This window comes from Hirundo rustica, chromosome 2, assembly GCF_015227805.2.
Source record: "Hirundo rustica isolate bHirRus1 chromosome 2, bHirRus1.pri.v3, whole genome shotgun sequence".
NCBI lineage: Eukaryota > Metazoa > Chordata > Aves > Passeriformes > Hirundinidae > Hirundo > Hirundo rustica.
The window spans coordinates 57,884,769-57,907,213 of NC_053451.1; the positions used below are offsets into that span (position 1 = coordinate 57,884,769).

Consider the following 22,445-nt stretch of genomic DNA (forward strand, 5'->3'; position numbering starts at 1 on the left):
ACCCCGGGCTGCTGTTCCGCAGCGCACCCTCACCCGCCCGCCCCTTCCCCCCGCCCAGCCCTGTGTGACTGATCTCCCCACGGTTCTACGGAAAAAGTCGTGTTAATTCACCGGCTGCAGCTGGCAGCCTGTTTGCTACAGTCACGCACAGGGGTGGAGGAGAAGCCTGCGGAGTGAGTCATGGCTGTAAGAGGCCCTCCGGTTGTTTATGGCAAAAACAGGGGGGTGGCTCATTCAACATGTGGGAAATACGGAGAGTAAGAGTTGCCTCGATCCACCCTACGAGGACAAGGCGGTGGTACCTGTACCTAGCACCCCCTGCCCCAGCTCGCTGTCGAGCTGCCTGAGGAAGGAGGTGAGGAGGTTGCCTTTTCCTCTCACAAGGAGGGCTTGTGGTCAGACTGTCATAGCTAGCTGCAGGAGTTTTGCATTTGTCAGCATTTCCATTATAAGTGTACTTTTTATGTAGTTAGCAACATGGCTATAAATATGTGCCCTGGGTTGAAATTTGGTTGATGGCCTCCATCTAAGCAACTTTTGGAATGATTCTGCTTAGCTGCAAAGTGGAAATCCATGGAAAATACTGGCTTTTTATGTTTCTTTCAACTTTCAAGTTAAGCTTACACACATGGACTCATTTACAGCTTAGTCCAAAAAAATTCCTTCCCCCTGAGTTTGTTAAATTGGGGAAGAGTTTAAAGGCTTTGCCTCTGTAGGCATTGGTCATTTATTAGTGCAGCAGAGACTCTGAAGACTCTTCAGGGCTCCTGCTACCTCGACTGAGGGCACCCGCCTGCAGAGGGGACATGGGACACTGTGTGTCCTCACAGCTCTAAGCCCCGAGGGCCAGGACAGTTCCAATGCCTCAGCGCCGTGGACAAGAAGCTGGTGTTAAAATCAAGGCAGAACACGTTAACTTCCCTCCGTGGGATTTCAATTTTTTGTTTTGTTTTTACCGTGTCCATTGAATTGCTGCTTCTGAGACAGGGAACAAGCCCAGTATTTAGGAGCTTTCGTTATGTGTACCTCTGTACACGCACCGATCTGGATCCCGTGAAACATGCCTGCCACCCAGTGGATATCGCTGATCTCTATATGTTCTATACGTTTACCGCCTCTCCCCTGTGCCTGGCGCTACCCCGTCGGTAAGTTTGCAAAGCCGAGCGCTCAGCGTGCCGGGTTCATCTGTCCACCGCAGGCCTGTGCCCGGGGATGGTGGTGACGGGATGTGCCAGTGTCCTTCCCGTCCAGCTCGGGACCAGAGGTGCGTTCCCCGAGGTGCAGCAGCTCTCCGGCTGGGCAGCAGTGAGAAGAGATAACAGGAACGAGGCAAACAACTGTATGAGAGGCAGCTTCATAGCTGAGACAGCTGGAGAATTGGATTTTGCAGTCCCGGCCTTTGCTGTTGATTTCCACATAAACATAAAGGTTTTTGCCTGTGGTCTGTTGGGCTTTCTGGGAGCCTGGCCTGAGTCCCTGGGATCTGCCTCACAGTTACGCTAAACTTAACCATCTGGAACATAAGTGAGTCTGTTTGCTCTGTGTGTACAGAAGATGTTTTGCAGGTCTGAGCATGTTAGGAATACAATCCTTGAGTGTCAGAATTGCTCACTCAGTGTCCATAGTTTTTTTGCTTTAATCTATCTTAATTTTCTGTATTAAAAATATGTGGATGACAGTATCCTTTACCTTACAGATTATTGCAGTGATGAGAACCATATAAGAACCTGAGAGAAAATAAATAATTTCCTCTGTGATTTAAAAGTGCGTGGTGATGCTCTAGAGAACAAGGGCAAAAAGAGGAGTTTGTGTGTTAATTACAGCAAAGCTTCAGTGGGAAAAAATGTGACCAGGTCAGGTGCAAATACAGATTGATCTAATTAGGGATTGATGCATATGAGCACTAGGAGATATTTTTTGTTACTGTAGACCACTTAGTTCTAATAATTTCTAAATTCTGCTTTGCTAATAATGTTTTTAATACTGCATTTAGTAATGGCCTATATTTTCTTTCCCTTAGGAAGAGCCCCAAAAAGCAGATAGGCAGCCTAGGGCAGCATATTTGCATCACTGTCCTTCATCTGCTGTCAGAGCCCCCTGTTGAGGGTAACCAGTGGTGGTAGGTTGTGGCTGTGGTCTGTGTTGCTGTAGTTGCTCATATCCTTTGTGTTGTCTGATCATAATGAGGAGCTGAGAAGAATGTGGATGTGACAAACACCTACTGAAAATGCACACAGTGAAATTTGGTTTTGGACATTTGACCAAATGCAGGTGGGCTTTTCATGGGGGCAGCAAAATGGGGACCTCCAATATATGGGCTCCACCCCTCATTCAGATCTGTCATCGGGAGATGGAAGAGCATGATAGCCTTTCAAGTTTGCCAGATGCCTGTTGCCGTTGGGATACAGCATTTTCCCTGGTTTTGTTCTGAAAACACTCAAGTATTTTTTGGCTGAGTTATTCTAATCCCAGTCTGCTTCTTTCTGCACCCCTCACTCAGAGGTAACTTCTACAGCACATGGAACAAAATTTAGCCTGAGGCAGACATTCAGCTTGGAAAATTTCAACCCAAGCAGTCAAAATCTGGCCAAGTAACAAGCAGCTGGAAGCAGCATCTTGCATTGGAAGTGTTCAGCAGCTGCCTAGTAGGCGATGCTACAAGCTTCACCAATCCTGTGTATATGTTTATGTACATGGAAATATGCTGCTGAATTACAGTGTTATTTGATTGGTTACCTGGTCTACTAACTGTTCTTTCTTTTTTTTTTTTTTTTCTTACTAGAGAAAGGAACTTAAACAATTTTGGCTAACAGTATGAATGAATGAATGATTTTCCTTACTCACATTATTCATTGTTTTCCTGGCTAAAAAATTGAAAACTTTAAAATGGAGCCTCTGCAATAAATGACAAGCCAGAGTTTACTCCTTCTGAATATTTCAAATTGACTTAACGATTGTTAAAGACCAGTTTACAGTAGAACTAAAGCAATTTGCTTCCCAGCGTTTTAAATTGTAAAAAACCCACATCTCCCAAATTCCTAAGCTATTCATCAACTGCTCTATTGTAGCAGACTCACCCTATATTGTGTCCCTGATATATCTATTAAGTCTGCAGTGAAGTGTGAGTTTAAAACAATTGTGCCATGGAGTCACTGTGGAATAAATACCACAAACATTGGCAAAGTTGCTTCATAAATCTTTCTTAGTTTAGAGAGGAACTTAGGCGTGCCTTTCTTCTTCTATGAGAGCGCAGCTGTTTTTGGTGAGGTTCCCTGGGGGCTGGATCTTGGTGTAAGGCTGCTTAATATCAGTATATTCACAGCTTTTGTGATGATATCACATCATTACCAGCACATTATGTGCAGGTTTGTGCACGCGTGGAACAAGTTACTAGTACATGATACTCCAAATAATTTTCTTAAATGATCAGCGTCCATCAGAAAGCATTTTTCATGTAGCCACATACAAAGGAACCAGGATTGTGGTTACACCAGCACAATAGGAGACTGTCCTCAAACTGGTAATTTATTGGAAGAAGGCTTAAGAATTTGTACAAAGAATCATCTCAATAGGAGTTTTCATTGCAATAGGAATTTCAGTGCTGCCACTGAAGTGTGGTCTTGGCTGTGTAGCAATATAAATATTGCACAGAAGTAGGAAAGTACGTGGCATTAGTAAGATCACAGGAATTCCATGTCTGGTTTTGCTGCTCACACGTGAGGAAGGATGTGAAATATTAATAAGAGCCCAATGACAAAAGTGATCCAGGGTTTGGAGACCAGGTGTCACAATTGCAGATTGTACATCTGAGAGAGGAAATGGTGCCTGTATATATTGTTCACATGTGTAAGGTAAATATGTGATATTTACTTGACCGTCCAGTGTCTGAGAGTTGAAGTCAGGCATGTTGTACTTTGAAATAATAAGTAGCAACAAGGACAGCAAAGGATTGTAGTGCACTTGCAGTTGCTGAGAGTGTTTAAAGTTGCTGGGGTTTTCTTCTGAAAGATGTGCTTACACTTGCTTTAGTGGAGGATGTTTCCAGAGTGTGTAGAAGGGGGAAGGACTTTGTTCCATTCACCTGCATTTTTTCCTAGATTGATTAGACAAGATTACTTGCAGTGCTTTCCATGTATTATAGCACACGTTGCTGCCTTGACAAGATTACAATAAAACACCGTACTTCAGAACTTGGCTGGTTTTCTCCTGGGTTGGGAGTACCATTTTTTCTTGGTGCCTAATTTGACTTCTGGAAGTGTGATTAATTATTGTATACTTCCCTCTAGAGTATCAACATCTGGTGGCAGCTGGTGACAGGATATCAGATCCTCACTTTACAGAGCCCCCTCCTATTCCCAGGTTGGTGTATCATCTTTCTTTGTTCAGGATACTGTCAGTTATATTCAGGGTTGAAAAGATTTTTTTCTTCCTTTAGATAGGCAAGGACATTACTCAGTGTTCAGAAGTCAGCTGCTCACTGCTCTCCCCTTAACCATCTCTGTGTCCTTCGGGCATTCCTCTCCCGCAGCCACATCTGCTGGAGCAGACAGAGGCAGGCAATGTGCGCATGGCCTGGCAGCAGAACACCCTCAGCAGTCACTAAAACAACAGAGGGTATGTCGGTGAAATCATTTTGTAACCTGAAACATGACTGACTGCCTGAATCAAGCTGAAGCATTACCTGCAGCGCTCCTTTTCAGGCAGCTTCACAATAAACCTGAAGGTTTAATTTGGCCTGGGAATTGAACTTGAGCCTAGATAGCTATGAGACGGTGCTTTATAATTCCATAGTCCATTCTTTTTGATATAACAAACAGACACATTTTTCCTCTGGCAGCTGAACTAGGACAAATATACTCTAAAGTGTTGAATTATTTCTTTCTGTAAAAAACTTCTTTTATTGCATGTACTCTAGTGTATATGGTATCAAAAGTCTGATGTTCAGCCTTTTACAGTGGTTTTGGTTTGGCTTTTTCATTCACACTTTAAGATATCTTATGAAGGTTTTAAGGCAATAAAACATTTTCTATATAGGATGAGTTTACTGGAAGTTTTCTTGTTGAGAACAACTGAAACTTGAGGAGACGAAGTTCTTCTAAATCACTATCTTTAGACTTGAAAGCATGTATATTTGGGTGTTTCCACTGACTTGGAAATACTCAAGCACTCCTCAAACATGATTTTTAAATACATTTTCCTCATCTGCCCTATTGAGGTGTTCATGTTTGAGAAAATAATGACAGTACAGCCTTCTAGGGTTTGGCCCATATGCCTGTTGCTATGTTCATTTCAGTTAATAATGCAGTATTGATTTCTAGGACATGCAGGAGCCGACTTAATAACAAAAGTACAAATCAGATTGGATGTTTTCAATTTTAAAGGGCTCTAGTTAGGCTTCTAATAAATTTCTTCTCAGAAAATGGCAGAATCAGAGAACAACAAATTTGGCATTATCAAAATAAATATTTTGATATTTCAGTACTTGGATAAAACTTGTACTAATATAAGATGATAATGAGTATTGCCACATTGTGTCTGTTTTGAAACTGCACTCATGGGTTGTAGTTTGCCACTTTGTGACATCTGTGTTTGTAATATTTAGTGAGTTTCATTCCGTTCCTGGTTGTGAGGGGAAACAATGTTTGAGGCTGAGATTAAAATTGTCAGAATTAAGTGTCCATCTCAGAGCATATCAAATTTGAACATAATACTGTTAAATGGTTGAGCAATGTAGCTGTCTGTTTCTATGCTTAACAGCACAAATTTATGTATTGAAGGTAATTATGCGCCCTGAATTAACAACTGCTAGAAATAATAGTAGGTCTGTGTTATCTCTTAGGTTTGATTTTCCACTTCACCACAGCCAAGTGTCACTATAATCAGAATAGTCAATAGTTAGGTGTTTTTATGGAATGCATTACTCTATACCTGTTGTACAAACTTCCCATTTGGTCCCTAATCCAGCACACCTGTGGCTAGTGAAGATGTAATTTTGCCCACTCTCCAGAATTTAACTTCCTTCTTTTATTTGTATGTGTGTACAGAAATCTTTTTTTCTTGATAAAACCTAGTACTAAAACTCAATTGTCTACTCTAGGCAGTGGATATCCTGTGGTTTTTTTTTTTTTCCATGAATACAATAGTGACATTAAGCAGTTACATTGTCTGGAGCTACTGGTGATACAGGCATCAACAAAATTTAATGAGGTGTTTCAGCTTGCTTGACCTTGTTCTGTGACTCATTTGTGTGTCATGGATTCAGGTAGGAAGCCAAGCACTCTCCAAGTCCTGGTTTCTCACACGGTATCTGCTGCTGCAGCTTCTGTTTCAGCATCTGCTGCTGCCCAGAGAGGCAGTGCCACTGTGCCATTTCCAGCAGCTTGCACGTTAGCCTGTGTTGGACAATTCTGGGGTGTGTTTGGGCTCTTCAGAGAGGGCCCATGAGCTGGTGGTGGAGCAGTGGAACTGTTGGTGGAAAAGCTGTAGGATTCTGCAACTGCTGCAGACCTTCAAAGACCTTTTCTAGGCAAGGGGTTATTGAAGAGCATTCTGATATCTGTTCTCTGTTCTTTCATTCTGTTAAAAAAGAAGGTTCTAGGAGAAATTGAAAGGTCTGTTGTTTTTAAGGTCCGCTGTTGATCAAGAGAATTACAGCAGTTATGTTTGTTTTAAGGGAAGCTGAGGGTGGACTTTGTCACCAGTTTACTGAAGAGGTGATGAGATTATGCCATCCTATGTCATGGGATTTGGTATTTTTTAGGATAAATGACAAGGGAAGTGATATTGTGGGTAAGAGGAAAGCAAGACTGGTCAGAAAAGGGATGGTGACGGTACTTAGCATTCACATGCTGCCATAGGAGCACTGACTGATCCAACTTTGTCTTTGTTGAATCCAACATCCAGTTATGTTGTGATAATAATGTGTTGTCTAACAAACAATGAATCTCTAGAGCATAGTCCATAGCTGTGATGTCTGCTTGTCTTCTGTATCAGTCACCCCCCAGCCCCTGGCAGCTGGTCACTCATCTTCTGCTTGCATTTGCTGTCCCTGACCTGCCAGCTGAAACCAGGAACCTTTCTGTTTCTGCCAAAATTACTTTGTTTAACTTACCTGGTTAAAACAGTGGATTTATTTCACTCAAAGTGGACTGGGGAGCTTAGGTGGCAAAGCTGAGGCAGGTTCTGGTAAATGTGCTGAGAACCTGCTGGGGGAAGGGTTAAGGAAATCAGTGGTGTGTTAGTGGAGATATTGGAAATGAGATGTCTACAGAATCTAGAACTGTAAACCTTTCTCCAACTTTGTGCTGGCAGACCTGTGCCAGCATTTTACTCCTATGTTTCCCTCTGGTAAACAGGAATTACACCCACATGTAGTTTTGCACTGTGAATAGATCCCCCAGCACCTGCTTATCTCCACTGAGGTAGAGCTGAGTGCTTTTCTTATGTGTTTGGATTTCCATGTGCTCTGTATTGCTGTCTTTCACTAGATGCCTTTTCAAATGAAACCTTCATCTTAAGCCATCCCAAACAAACCTCTAGGATTTTGTTGTTTTTTTTTTTTTTTTTCAGGTTTTCTTAGTTGACCTAATTTTGTGGGTTAACAGACTTGGTCTGAAGGATTTATATAAAGATTACTAAGAATTTTTCAAATTCAGTTTTCAAATGTTAATATTATCTTGTAGCAAAACTTGGCAACCATTAGAGGTATAATATTTTAATTAATGAACAAACTGGTTTCTGATCATAAGTGTACTACAGCCATGATGGTAAGAGACAGAAATACACTTTTCTATTCTTTGCAAATGACAGTTTGTGAAATTTCTCGAGGATGCATCTATTGATGTTAAATTGTTTTTGTGCCCTTAAGATGAAGTATATTGGTATATACATTGTATCATTATTGTACTCTTTTGGGAGGGGAGGGGGTGATTCCATCATTCACCTCATTTGAGGTGAACTATTGCAAATGTGTTACCTAAAGTCTGATGTAGCTGCTTGCTTTGCCTCTGGATGTACATTTTGGGGCAGTCTAAAGCAGAGGTCAGATAGAGCAGGTTTTCAGGACAGCATGTTTTCAGGATGCTGTTGGCATAAAAGGTCTTCGTGTGTTTTCTGCGAGAAAACCATTATGTTAACCTTTGTAGATGTTGTGTTTTGCCCGTCTGAAATAAAAGCTGAATCAGAAATGGGGGTTTCTGTTTTATCATCGTGTGTGACTAGCAGCTGAAAGGTCAAGTCATGCATGAGACTGTTACTGTACAAGCCCTCCATTGTGTTTGCCAGGTAGGTGGGGTTTCTTCTTTTCCCAAATCTATACACATTAGTCAAACAAATCAACTAATTTCATGTTTTCCTGAAAGAAAAAAAAGAGGTATTTTTAGAGAGAATGCCTTTACTGCGGAGAATTACTGCAAAATACTGTGTATTTCTTCACATACCTTTAGATTCAGACTAGGTTTCAGATCTCATGTCTGCTTCAACACTTGTCAAGAATATTACTTTCTTTAGAATTCTTTAATTCTCTAGCAGTCATATTTATAGGGCTTTCTAGCTTCATCCTCCCCAACATCTAGGTCTCCTGGATTCACACTTTCCTTCTTCCAGATTGGCATCAAGACATGTAGCAATATTAAATGTAGTTGGACATGGTGAAGTTTGTTGGAGTTTCTGGTTTATGATGTGGTGGATAACCATTTCAACTCTCTCTGTCTTTTTTTTAGAATTGGAACATGTATGTTCAGATTCAATTTTCCATTCTGTATATGTTATTATCATATTGAGCAGTAGTCTTGTTATAGGTGTCTCAATTGGCAGAAGTATTTGTGCAGGTGTCGTTTAAGGGAGAAAATGCATAATTGTGGTTCTTTTGTATAGCACTGTGATCGTGTTTGCAGGGTGGCTGCTTTTTAGGAGAGCAACCTAGCCTAAATGGGAAGTATTAGAGAAAGCACTGAATTTGGATATTGTGTTAAAGAAACTGGAGGACGGATGTCAGAAGGTGGCATTATGAACGCTGTCACTGGTACTTTGTCTGTGTGCTCCCACTTTCTTACCTAGTTACATTTTCAAATCGTGGCTTTCAGTTTGTTGCTGAACTGGAGACAAGTAACAGTAAAAATTCTGAAGGGTTTTGTTTTGTTTTGTTTTTGACCATTCCAGGGGGGAATCACTTTTTTGGGATTACTTGTTTCATCTTCCAGAAATATATTACTTAGCATCTCCAGAGAAGCGGGGAGGAAATGACAATTGTATGTGGATTCTGACTGGAACATGATCAGAGCTTGGGTGGTTTAAAAGCAGATGTCTCCATGCTTTTGCTCTGGAGAGCCACCACAATCAAGTTTTCCTGTCATTATTATAAAATGTATCTTGAATGTTCATTTATATGCCTGAAGAATAGGGAATACAGCTAGGAATGAAAGAAAATAATGTAAAACAAATTAGAAAGGGAAGGAAGTAGAAAAAAGTAATCCAAACTAGCTTTCTCCTTCTAACTGTAAGAACGTGAGTCAGGGAAATGAGACACAGAAGAAATTGAATAGTCCCACTGGTAAAGTTGTGATAATTTAAACTCCTATTGAATAACTGGGAGCTAGATCAGTGCCTGCAGAAGAATGCTGAGTTTAATTGATTACCTGTAGTGAGAAATTTGCATCCTTCTCATCGAGCTTAGTGTGTGGATATTTGTTTACTAAAGGGTTTTTGTGTCCTTTTTAGGAACAGTTGCCTTTTGTTAAATGTGAGAAAAATGGACTCAAATCTGAATGCTGCTACCAAAAAACATTGAAGACCGGTTACCTGTAATTACAGCTTAAATTTCTTAACTCTTGTCTCCTGAACATTGTATTAGTGTGATGTAGTTTTGAGGAGATTAAGAGCAAGAGACATGGGCAAGCAGTTTTTTCACCTAATTAGTGATCAGATTTTCTAAGTGAATGGTAGCCATCAGTGAAGCACCAGAGCCTTCCCACTTCAATATGACCAGGAGTTCAAAATCAAGATCTTGCAATTCCTTTTAGGCAGTCTGGACTTATTTTGCTGTGCTTCACAAAAGTGGAGAGAAGTATAGAAAGCCCCAAGCAGTTCTGTGGGGAGTCAGGTGTGGTTGTTAGTTTGGGATTAGTGCCAGTGATCAGACCTGAGGGGAAAGTAATGGGGAAAGTGAGGCAATAAGGCACCATCACGGATGTAGAGAAAAAGAGTATATGAAATAGCAGCCTACCACCAGCTCTTTTTTATCTTAGTAGTGATATTTGTTCTTTTTTTTTTCCCCAGAGGATTTCAACTCTTTGTGCTTTCGGTGTTTAATAAAAGTGAAAATAAATGGATGACAAGGAGATATCATTTTGGGCCTTGCTTGCATAGCTAGTAGAAGCATTTCTCTTCTTCTCAGAGAGATGGTGTGGATGAATAGATGTTCAAAATCAGGTTGAGTTTGAGCAACCTGATCTAGTGCAAGAATTCCCTATCCAAGGTGAATAGGGTGGACTTGATGATCTTTGAGGGTCCCTTCCAACTCAAACTATTCTATGATTCTGTGATGTTGATGGCAGAGAGGAGCTTTGTTACAAAACAAAATGCCAGTAGCCCTCTGGAGAAGGATTTGGGGGTTCTTGTGGGTGAAAAGCTGGACGTGAGCCAGCAAGTGTGTGCTTGCAGCCCGGAAGGCTGATCACATCCTGGGCTGCAGCAAAATCAGCATGGCCAGCAGGGTGAGGAGGCAATTCTTCCCCCCTGGGAGACCCCAGCTGCAGTGCTGCATCCAGCTCTGGTGGCCTCAGGAAAAAAAAAAAAAAAAAAAAAAAAAAAAAAAAAAAAAAAAAAAAAAAAAAAAAAAAAAAAAAAAAGACATGGACCTGTTGGAGCAGCTCCAGAGGGGGGGGGGCTGTGAAGATGATCAGATGTCTGGAGCACCACTCCTACAAAGTCAGGCTGAGAAAGCCTGGCAAAGAGAAGGCTCCAAGGAGATCTTACCGTGACTTACAGAAGGGATGGATAGGGACTTTTTATGTCAGATAGTGACAGGAGACAATGATTTTAAACTAAAAGTGGGCCAACACAACTACTAAATGATTATACATGGTTTTCCCCATTCCTCTGTTTTGCTTTGTCTATGTAGATTAACAGCTTTTTGCTGCATTAACTCCAACCTACAGATCCTCAGGTCAGGTCTTCAGCCTGCTCCTTTCTGCCTATAAGCATAAATTTTTCCCTGGGCATTGTTCCTGTTGATTTGTACCCAAAGCAGGGTGCTCGCTCCTCCGTTTTCTCCCTATGTGATATCCAGCTGCCATTTCATCACAAAAATGCAAATATGCATTTTCTGATGATGCAGGTAGGTAGCATTTCTCCTGTTTGCCGTGTGGTGAATTTTCCAATGTGTTGTATAACTTTGTTCCATAAATCCTGTACCTCCAAATCTGACTTTTGCTGGAACGGTGCACAAATAATATACTTGGGGTAGCTTTGAAAGCATTCACTGGATAATGTCATATACTTGAGTAGAAAGGGGAAATTTAGTACGTTTTAGTATATTAAGGAAAATTAGTATATTTTCAGAAAGTTAAGTAGAAATAATATGCCTAACACTGTTACAATCACCTGGAACCACAACCCTGAGACAGATTATTTGGGATCTTCTGGGGAAGCAGCAGCCTGCTGCATTCAAGTAAGGATTAGCAATAAAAGAATTAAAGAGTGCTTGTTTAGGGGAGGGGAGTTCATTTTTGCATGAAACAGAGTAGCAGGAAGTAAGCTGCTGCTAGCTTATGCAAAGCAGCAAGGGATCATATCATAAAACCAACAGGCCTGAGGATGAGAGCAATTAATGAAAAAAAAAAACCCAAAAAAGTAATTTTCTTTACTCTTTCTCCTTCCTCAGTGAGATCATTGACTACTGTCTTAAAAAAGGTTGTTTTAATTATTGTTATTGTGAATATTAAAATTAAATTAGTTTGATGTTACTCTTCTGTTGCACAACAAGATTTCTGAGATCTCAGTCACAAGTGGTATATTTTTGTCTGTTATGCAAAGCTGGAAAACATTTCTAATGAGTCGTGCTAAAAATGGGGAGCATTAAAAGGAAAAGTTCAGGAAATAAAATTAGTTACAGAGAAGCAGTAAATGAAACACTGAATTTAGGCTACCACGCTGGAATGTGAGCACTCCTGTTTCTTGATGGTGGAGGGAGTTGAAATCACTCAGTTTTAGTGGGGTGTTTTTCAGAGCACACATCTTTAAAGCTTCAATAAATGCTGGACAAAATGGATTATAAAGTTAAAACATGTATATTGAAATGCTAAAGAGACAAAATTTGACTGAAATAATAAATATAAATTATATATAGTACTTTGAATGTAGCATTGAGAATACTAAATCTTTGTGACAGGTTATTTGGGGAGAACATTGAGCTGCTGCCATTAATAACAGGATGACCTCTGTTAGTAGAAAGGAAGAGGAAAATCAGATGTGTGAAACTGTGCCTGCCATAATGTCTTTTTGTTCTCTTGGCCTCTGGTTCTCAAATTTGGTTTCAGGGCTTCATAGACCACAGAACCAAGAGAGATGATTCCCAGAAGGCTTTTGGAAAACACATCATAGTAGCAACAATCCTCTCTGGAACTGAACCTCTGTGCCTGTTTAGCATATGTCCAACTGCTACACCTTGTTTTTATGGGCAAGTGACAATAGCAGAGGTGATGGTTTGGTTTCTTGGACTGATCCACAGGATCTCAGTCCAGGATTTGCTGGTAGGACTGCTTGCCTGACTGAAGATGAGCATAAAGATGGAAACTGTTGTTTTTGTGACTTGAAATGTAGCTGAGAGAGAAAAATGTTGGGCCTTCCAGCAGCCAGTTCCCCTTCCCAGCAGTGCTGAGCTCCTCAACACCCTTCCTCTTTGTGTCGCTGCAGTCTTTAATTTTTTTTCCTCTCTTCTCCATGATTTATGTTTTCACCAATTAGTTAATGTAGCATGTATTTGGATAGGTAAGCCTGCTACTAAAAACATTATTTCCTGAACAAGCAAGTAACCAGGTTGGGTTTCTAGCTAACTGTTCTTTAATAGCCAGGTCTCTGCCTGAGTGAGTTGCAATGGAAAATTGATTAATTCACATGAGCTTCTTTTTTTTTGCGATTTATTTTCTATCTCCTGCCTCTTCAAGTTACCACTTTTATCTTTCTCCATTAATTAGAGCAGCTGGAAGAGCAATAATAAACATACTTTCCTTTCCTTTGTGTTCACATCCTGAGCAGTGCAGAAATACCCTGTTGCATTTTTGCCAGCATCTAAAATATTCGTGGAACTCTAGCTCAACATTTTTCTAAAAATGATGTTTATCTGGATTTCCTTTAATTCCATGAGTTTGGTCTGCATCCATACATGGAGTCAGCACAAGTGTGTGACACAAGTGTGTGAGGTAGCTAATGTGGCCTGCATAAGGGAGCGGGATTGAAAGGATAAAAGAAATTGGAATAGAAGTAAACACTTTTCCATCTGACTGGAGCGGTAGAAAAACTTGCAGCAACCACCCTGACACATGGCATCTGTCAGATGCTTTTTTTGTTATTGTCTAAAACACAAATGTGGATAAATAATTCCCTGGTACTTCTATAAGACATCAAGAGTAATTTCCTGTAGCGCGGATGGCTTTCTGGGGCTGCACAGCCTCTGCAACCTGACTCTCTGGTCTTTGAAAGAAAATTAATTAAAAAAAAAAAAAAAAAAAAAAAAAGGCACAGCTTTGGGTCCAGAATTGTCTAGCTAAGGGTGGTGCCTAGCTGTTCTCCCTCAGGAGAGGGTTTGATGGGGAACATGATGATCCCTCCCCCTCTCCTCCCGCCCTGTAAAGAGGCCAAACAATAACAGCAATACTGACATGGCTGTGCTGTAACTTTGGCATGTGTCTGTGTGCTAGTGTCTGGGTGAACCAAATACTTTGTCTGTGATTAATAGTGTTCCTTGCATAGAAACTTCTGAAAATCGCGGCTTCATTCTTGATTTTTATACTGCTAGATACAGACATTTAAAAATCCACTGTGAACACTGTTTTGGTTTTTTTTTTTCTTCTTCCCAGTATGAGTTTATTATTCATGAATGTGTTGCAACATCCAAAAATGCAATGAGTGACTCACAGAATGAGCAGAGGAAAAAATACAGATATAGCTTTTTAGTTAGGATTTCTTAGCCAACTACAAAGTGTCCCAGTTGAAAAAACATTGTTAGACTATAAAAAATTGCCCAGACCTCGGTTTTGTGTTCCTTCTGAATGTATTTGCAACATAGTGTCACTAAGTATATATTTGTGTTCATTCATATCCCGATTTCTTTTCTTTCTTGTATCAGGGATTACAACATTCCAACATCAAAAAGAAAAACTACAGAACAACGTTTACAAATAGTTTTGCATTTTGTGTTTGTGTGTGTAAGAAAGGAAAAGAGCAAAGGCCAAGTTTACCACTATCTGTAATGGTTTCAGATTAAGCTGATATTCTTCAAAAACTATCCTTGCAAGGATTCCAGAGCAAATACAACCATTCTGTTAATGCAGCATAGTTCTGAAGGAGTATAATAGTGCAGGATCTGAAGCTTGTGGGATCATGTTGGGTGTGCTGTTCTACTTCAAGAATGAAAACTGACTTTCTTTCTGGAAAGATTAGTTCTTATTCTTGGAAAGTCTGGACTTTTCTTTCATTCATATGTTTTTGAATTTTATCAGTATTTATAAATTTTACTTTGTGTCATGTACCCCCTTACCTTTGTATCTTTCTTGCACAACAGGGGGAAATCTGTGTTTGCTTAAAAGTTTTGAGTGCAAATCTGTAGAGACAGGCAACCTAACCTTGTCTTTCAAACCAGCTGTACCCACAAGTGATCATTTCCTTTGTAAAGTTAAGGATCTAGCATAATCCTACTGCAGTCAGGACTGTACAGATTTCTATTTTATTGAAGTATATTTTTAAAGGTATTTTCAGGGCTGATACACATACTGTGTGAGAATTTGGAATAAAGACATGATATTGCTATGCCCTTGTTGGTTCTCTTGGGATATTCAGTAATTCAGTAACAAAACGGAGTTCATTTTAGCTTTGTTTGCTGCAAGTGTGTTGTAGTGAAGTGTTCATATATAAAATAATGTTGCTTTTACAATGCAAAGCTGTACTTGGGCCTTAATTAGAATTATACTATTTTCTGCCTTGTGTCAGAAACAAGCTGTGCCTTTTCAAACAGTAAGTTCATCTAGATTAAAAAAAAAAAAAAAAAAAAAAAAAAAAAAAAAAAAAAAAAAAAAAAAAAAAGGTAAATCCAGATAGAGTTGGCTCTTTGTTGCTACAAAATGCATTCCTCTGTCCATTTCCTTCTGATTAGTTGCCTTGTTTCTTGTAGGGTGTGTGCTTGAACAGTTTCTGCAGACGGCATACAAAGATGTAAGGACAGTTGGCGTTTTTGGATCAGTTTAGTGACTGTGAATGAAGAACTGGAAATTAGCAAATTATGAGTGAGTTGGATTTTAGGATGCCAAAACTTTAACTGTCTGAGTGTGCTTACCAATAGCATTAGGTGACACATGATTATTTCTCATTTTTCTCCTGGGAAAACTTGATAACATTGCATTGTATTTTGCAAATATTTGCAGATCATGGTTTAACTCCTTTTGTTTCATGATTTTTGTGGCGTCTAAAGCTCACTGAAAGTAGTATGGAGTATAAATTGGTCATGTCTCTTTTCATTTCTTTGCGTGACTTGCCTGTGGGTTTACAAGTGTGACTTCTGTCACACTTACTGGCAGGGGTATTTATAGGATGTTAAATGACTTTCGGTGCACTTTCTGAAACAAACGAGCAAGGAGTGTGCAGAGGGAGGACAGAACAAGAGCTAGCTCAGGTCAGAAAGCCATGGGTTAAGCAATATCCCTCCCCTCTGCCTGTAGCATTCCTGAGTAATATATATATATATATATATATATATATATATATATATTTTTTTTTTTTTTGTGACTGTTGTGCAATCATGTGAATCTTAGGGTGAAAAATTTACCTGACTGCTGGCCCAATGTAGTAGTTATTACTGCCACAGAAGGAGGTCGGATGTCCTTGGCTGGCAGTGCTCATCACAGTCTGATTCAGTTCAAGAGCAGCCAGCACTCCCCATCCACCCCAGGCCACAGTAAGGCATTTAATAGGATCAGTGGAAGACTTAGCAGGTACCACATGGACCAGAACCAGTGCAAGGAGAAGATGGGAAGGGAAAAGTATGGTTAGGGTTGATAAAGAAGTGCCAGGGAAAAGCTGGAGCCTGTAGTTTCTGGCTGAGAGTGATTCAGAGATTATCCTGTGTCAGAGCTGCATCTACTACCTGGATTTTTGCAATGCTTTTCCTCCACAGCTTGCTTGTCAATAGTAGAAAGGAGAATATACCCAGATTTTAAGCCATTCTCAGAAATGTTGAGAAGCATTACTTCTCAGCAGAGGCAAACCTATAACAAAAGGAGGAAGGAAGGAACTTGAAAGAGTAAGGAAAAATAGTTTTTCCTAGAGGCTTGCCATTGCTGGGATGTGGCCTAGGAATACCTTAGAGGTGATCCAAGAAGGGCTTGTGCAAGGCTGTACAAGGTCAGGGGTTTGTGGGTTGTTGCTGTACTGCTGGCAAAGGCAGCACCTTTGCCTTCAGTAAGAAACACTGGAGGCATAGTTGGAAGGACAAAATGGACGAGGTTAAAGCTGCCTGGTGCTTGACTGTGAATCCGTTTAATTTCAGACACCTCTCTAGCCCTTCTGCTACCGATGAATCATTTCTGGAGACTCATGTTACTACAAACTTGAGAAACACTCACTTGTGTATTTTAAAAGATGACACCTTTACTATCTGAAGGATTCCAATTAAACACAGATGGCCAGGATACCTTCCCTCTCAACTTTTGAAAAGTACAGTGGCCTTTTTTATATGCACTTTGTTTACTACCACCTTTCCTTTCCAACAATTCAACTGAAGTTCAGAAGATGAGCACAGTGTAAAAGTAGAGACTGTATTTTCTCAAATTCATTGTGCTCTACTTTCACAGCGTGCACTAAAATATAACTGAACCATACCTTTAAATTGCAAATTAAGGACTGATAGCTGCATGGGCTGCTTTCCAGGTGTCATCCATATTTCTTCTCTGAGAGTCTTTTCTATTGAAATCTCTGAAAATGCAAGTTTGTAGATAGCAAACAGTTGTCTTAAAAACATCAGAAGTGCATTGCCTGATTTGTGATCAAGTTTTTAAATAACACAATGGTAGGGATTTTTCTGTGCCTAAAGTCCTAGCAGAGACTTCCTTTGGGCATAGGAGTAAGTTACCTTATAATCTCTTGATTCAATTTCTCTGTGTGTAAATATTTAGGTCATTATACATCTGGCAGCATTAGAAACCCACAGCAGTGTCAGCCTGTGTTGTATGTGACACCTACCCCCACAGGAGGTGCTGGCCCACAAACCCAAAGTACCAGGACAGTAACACTGTGATAGCTGCATATCATGTTTATTGGATTAAAATGTGATAGCACTGCTACTAGTGTTTCTTGGTGTTGTACACACGGAGAAAAGAAGATGCAGGAGTTTGGGTGTTAAGACTTGGGTGAAAGCTGGTTCAAGTGTTGTCCTTCCATACACAGCATCATGTTAGGCATATCCATTGCTCAGGTGTTATTTAGGGCTGTGCTTGTGAATGGGATTGTTGGAATTTTTCCTTCCCTTCCAGAGACACATGAGATGAACTATTTTGCAAAGCTTGAGATACTGGGATCCTACAAAAACAAATGCAAACCAGAAGGTTCTTAAATCAGATTTTTATACAGTCTTGAGACAGAGTTTGATGAAGGCCCAAGTCTGTATGAGGTGATTGTTTGAGCTTGAGCTGGGAGCAGAGTGGTGGGATCTCCTCTTGCAAGAGTGGAAAGGAGTTACAGCATCTTGAGCTGCTTTAGGAACGGTACATAGGATGTCACATAAATGGGGGCTTGCTAGGGCTTCCCCTGTGGTGAACTTGTGTATAATGCAGCAGAAAAATAAAAAACTAAGAGCTTTTGGATCTAGATTTTCTACTCCCTTTCCTTCGTCAAAACAGTATTTTCTCCTCCCAAACCCCCATCCAAAACTGAAAGCTGAACACGGTCACAAACCTTCCTTTTGGTTTGTTTTTCTGGGACTGAATGGTATGTCTTTCAGGTGGGGCAGGATACCTCCAGAGCACATCATTCTGGTGTGTCCTTGCATGGCTTCAGAATTGCAGGCTGCCCCTTGTGCAGGAGAGCTACTTTGTTCTGCTCCTGTGCCTCCTGGCAGCCCATCTCATCCCGCCCTTGCAGACCTGTAGCTTTCAAAGCCAGTTATGAAGGAGGGAGGAGATTACCAAAGCAGGGTGTGAAAAGAGAAGCAGCTTGCTTGGGTTCTTGAGGCCAGCAGAAGTGAGAGCCCCATCCAGGTCGCTGCCACCACAGTCCTGCTGGGCTGCACTGCTCCCCTTGGAGCACCTGATTTGGCATATGTTTCTCTGGGAGCTGGGGCCAAGAGCAACGTGAAAATTGTACTGTGCATTATTTATTTATTTGCTTGTTTGTGCAGCCTTAACTTTTCTGCTGGTGGGCTCCACCCTCTGCCACGCTGTGCGGCTGCACAAATATTTGCTCTGGGAAACAGTGGGGGGAGTAGCTCAGTGCGAGGAATATGAGGCTGGGATGGAGTGGAGGGCTAAAGCTGTTTAAATTGGCTTAAGCTGTGCTGTTGGTCAGTGTCTAGCTATGTCTTTTGGGCAAACGGTGATCTAAGTTTCACGGAAATACTCATCCCAGCAATGGGCAAGGTCACTTCTTCAAGCCAAAATTATAATTAGCAAGAAACCTGATACAGTCCCAGGGATGAACATCCACCTGCATTCTCTCTTGCTAAATATGTTTACATTTTACGTATGCTTTTAAAAAATACTGCTTCCAGATTTAGCTTAGAAGTGGCACAATGTTAGCATAGTTTGTGCTAATACATCACTACAAAATAATTTTTTCAATTTAGTTGATTGACTGGATAAGAATGTGTTGTTTCTTTCTTCTCTAAAACATAACTATCAGACTTTGTTTAATAATTAAAATGGTGTTCTCCCTGTGCCAATGTTACCGTTCCTTATAACTGCTGTGCACCTGGGTCAGATTTCTTCCCTCCGTGCCCTATGATTTACAAAGGGGTCTGCAGCACAAGAAGCAAATGCTTTTAGATGTAAGATTGGATTAGACTTAAGTTGTTGGAGAGAAGGAATATACATCTGTTATGAGAGGTAGTGACTGAAATAATGCCACAGTGTTTTCTCCTCATGGACTTTTTTCAGCTGAGAAATACAAAAGAAGTCTTTTGATAAAGAGCTGTAGTGACGATATTTTAGTACTGACTTAATTGATGCTTTTAACCAGTAAGTCATAAAAAGTGTACTGATGCTTCTTTTTTCAGATCTTTCACTAAAGCGGGCTGCAAAAACAGGATGATAAACTATATCTAATAAAATCGTACCTGCGTAACTGCCCTTTAAACAATAAACTGGGACCCCATTTTGCTTTTAAGTGCCATGCAGGTGTCGTAAGGACTCAGTTACTTGGAAGTAACCCCAAAATTTTCTTCTTGCTAATTAAACATAGCCAGTAGTTGGAGATACTAATGTCCATAAAACTGTGGGTTTTATGCAGCGCAAAACTTGTGGGACTGCTGTTTAATTATAACTGGGAGTGTTAATGACAGCTGTTGTGAAATATATTTGAAGTTATCTCAGTGTGTTTGTTAGAAGTAGCTTCAGGTTTTTCTTACTCTCATCTTCCCTGCTCATTGCAAGGTTGCTCTTGCTGCTTCCTCGCCCCCCAGCTCCTTGCCCTGCTGTTACACCCTCTCGGTTGGCTGTGTGGCTTGGGTGCCTGTGCATCCATTCCCTTATGGCTGGTGCACTGCTTTGGGCTCTGCCTTTCTGGGGATTTGTGGAAAACCAGTGCACGTGCCAGCAAACAGAGCATGAGCTTACCCTTCCTACAGAAACAAGGTGGAAGTAACTCTGTCCTCACTCTCTGCACCACATTTTTAAGATTACTCTTCTGTCAGGCCTTTCAGCATGCCCTGTGCGATCATAGAGCCTGTCGCAAGCACCTGCCTTGCTGTGGGCTAGGTGGCTTTCAGCGTGTTGTTTACTAGGCACAAGGGTTTGTTTAAAGAACACGAAGAGCATATCAGAAATTGACTGGCACTGGCTCTCTGTCCGTGCTCCGTTGGATACTGCACTTCAACTAAATTTCCCCAAATACTTTGGCCCTCCAAAGTTTCACTCTTTATCAGGGATTACCCAGTTTGGTGTGAGCAAGATAATATTGCATGAAAAGATGAGATGTTCTGCAGAAAAATGTTTGTTCTTTTACTTTAGGATGAGAGAGCACTGTCTTTAATCGTGCTAGGGGAGGTTTAGGTTGGACATTAGGAAGAGTTTCATCACAGAAGTTAGACATTGGAATGGGCTGCCTAGGGACGTGGCGGAGTCACAGTCCCTGGAGGTGGCACTTGATGTCATGGTCTAGTTGACAGGGAGGTGTTTTGGTCATGGGTCAGACACGATGATCTCAGAGGTCTTTTCCAACCTAATTGACTCTGTGAATTATTACTCATGGACGGGAGCGGGGTGGGATGTTTCCTAAGGATCGGGGGGAGCCGCGCAGGAGCCGGACGGCGCGGGCCGGGCCGGGCCGGGCCGGGCCGGGCCGGGCGCGCTCCGCACACGAGGGAGCCGGGCCGAGCGGAGCCCGGGCGGGTCACGAGGCCGCCGCCGGCCCGTCCCACCCCGCCGCCACCTGCGGGCCGGGCCCGGCGGAGCGCCGGCCGCCGCCCCGGGGCGTGTCGTGTCGTTCCGAGCCGAGCCGCCCGGCCCCGCCGTGAGTCACCGTCCGGGGCCCGGGCACCACTTCCCCCTCTCGACAGGAGCCATTTTAGCTGCACGACGCTGCGGGGAGGCCGGGGCGGCGCCGCGGGCCCCGCGGCCGGGCGGTACGTGCTGCCCGGGGAGCGAGAGCCGGGCGGGCGGGGGGGACGCGGCGCTCCGGGCTGCGGGCGGCGGCTGCCGCTGCCTCGACGTGCGGCCGCGCCCGGGGCAGCGCTCCGCAGGCGTCGGGAGAAACTGCGGGGAAGAGGGAACTTCTGGAAAGGCGCGGCACCAGGGAAAAACGAAATAGAAATTGGGCCGTGAGTAAAGGGACGTCTCGGGGCAGCAGCGCCGTGAGCTGCCTGAAGCAGAGCCTGTTGCTGCGGGCAAAGGGCACCGCGGCCGTGCTTCTCTGAGCGGCGCGCTGCACAAGTGCGACAGCTGGTTTGTAATTCTGCTGCGTTTTATACTTTTGTCTCCTTTTAGGCGTGCTGGGGTGCCAGGCAGGCTGCCAGTCTGAGCCCTCCAGCCGCCGCTCAGTGGACTGTAAAATACACGTATTTTTTTTATTCTGAAGCTGCGTGTGCCCGGACTCACCTAGCATGGAGCAGAGCACGGTCCAAAGCGATTCGGGCAGAGTGTTGCCTATCAGCGCTGCGGCTTTGAGCACCTTGGCTCCAATGCTGTTCGTTCGGTGTGGCCCGTGGCGACTTTAAAATGGCAGATTTAAAATAGCATTTCAAAGACAGATCATTCTCTGCGCCCTTAAACTGAAGTTCTCTTTCTGCCGAAACAGAGCCATTAACGGCAGCCGCCACGGTGTCGTTTCAAAATAGAAAGAATTAAGTTGTTATGCGGGCTGGTACTCACCTTTCCCTGAAAATGATTAAGAAATGGAAGTTATGGTGATGGTGTACATGGCAGACCAATTAGAAAATAGGCTAAGTGATAGTTGTAATGGGAGAAGAAAATCTTGGAGGTAATTGTGGTGCGTCAAATTGCCTCTTAAACTTTCAGTGGATGAAAACCACCTTGATTCTCCTAATTAGGTACTTCTGAACTCTAGCAAAGTATTTTGAAAAAGAATCACTGCTTCCACTTTTGTTGTGAGAAAATGTTCTTTAGAAGTTTTGACTGCGTGTATAACTTTGGACCCTATATTTCAGTCTGTCACTTGAGAAATCAAATGCGATATCTTCTTACTGAAAATGAAATGATAGGGCACTTGCTGTTGTGCACAGGGGAATACTTTCCAGGTTCATTTACTGTCTAGAGCCTGTACCTGAGAAGTATAATGGAGTCTTGCTCAGTACTGTGATCAGTTGCAGGGGAGGGAGAGAGGGAGGCAACCATTAAGTAAATGGTCATGTTTTGGGTGAGGCTGTCTCTTGTCTTCATCCTTCCCAGTATTCAGCCATATCTTCCTTCGGCATCTTACTGTACAATGTGTTTTCACTATCTTTTCATGTTACGTTTTGCTTTTTTTTCTTTCTAGAAGAAACAAGTTTTGCAAGTGTTTGGGAGATGTAT

The 22,445-nt window shown here is 42.0% G+C and overlaps 1 protein-coding gene across 4 annotated transcripts in view; it reads left to right on the top strand.

The window, feature by feature from the left end:
- The window catches only part of ELF1 (E74 like ETS transcription factor 1), an 88,042-nt gene that overhangs the window by 636 nt on the left and 64,961 nt on the right, over positions 1–22,445 (top strand). Inside the window, exon 1 of one of the 4 annotated variants that reach the window (XM_058424422.1) lies at positions 4,344–4,359. The exons of 2 other annotated variants lie outside the window; for them this stretch is intronic. The gene's annotated coding sequence lies outside the window, so the exon portion shown is untranslated. Of the gene's footprint in view, positions 1–4,343; positions 4,360–20,914; positions 21,041–22,445 lie in introns of those variants that run through there. One more of the 4 variants, XM_040055706.2, reaches the window with a different exon arrangement.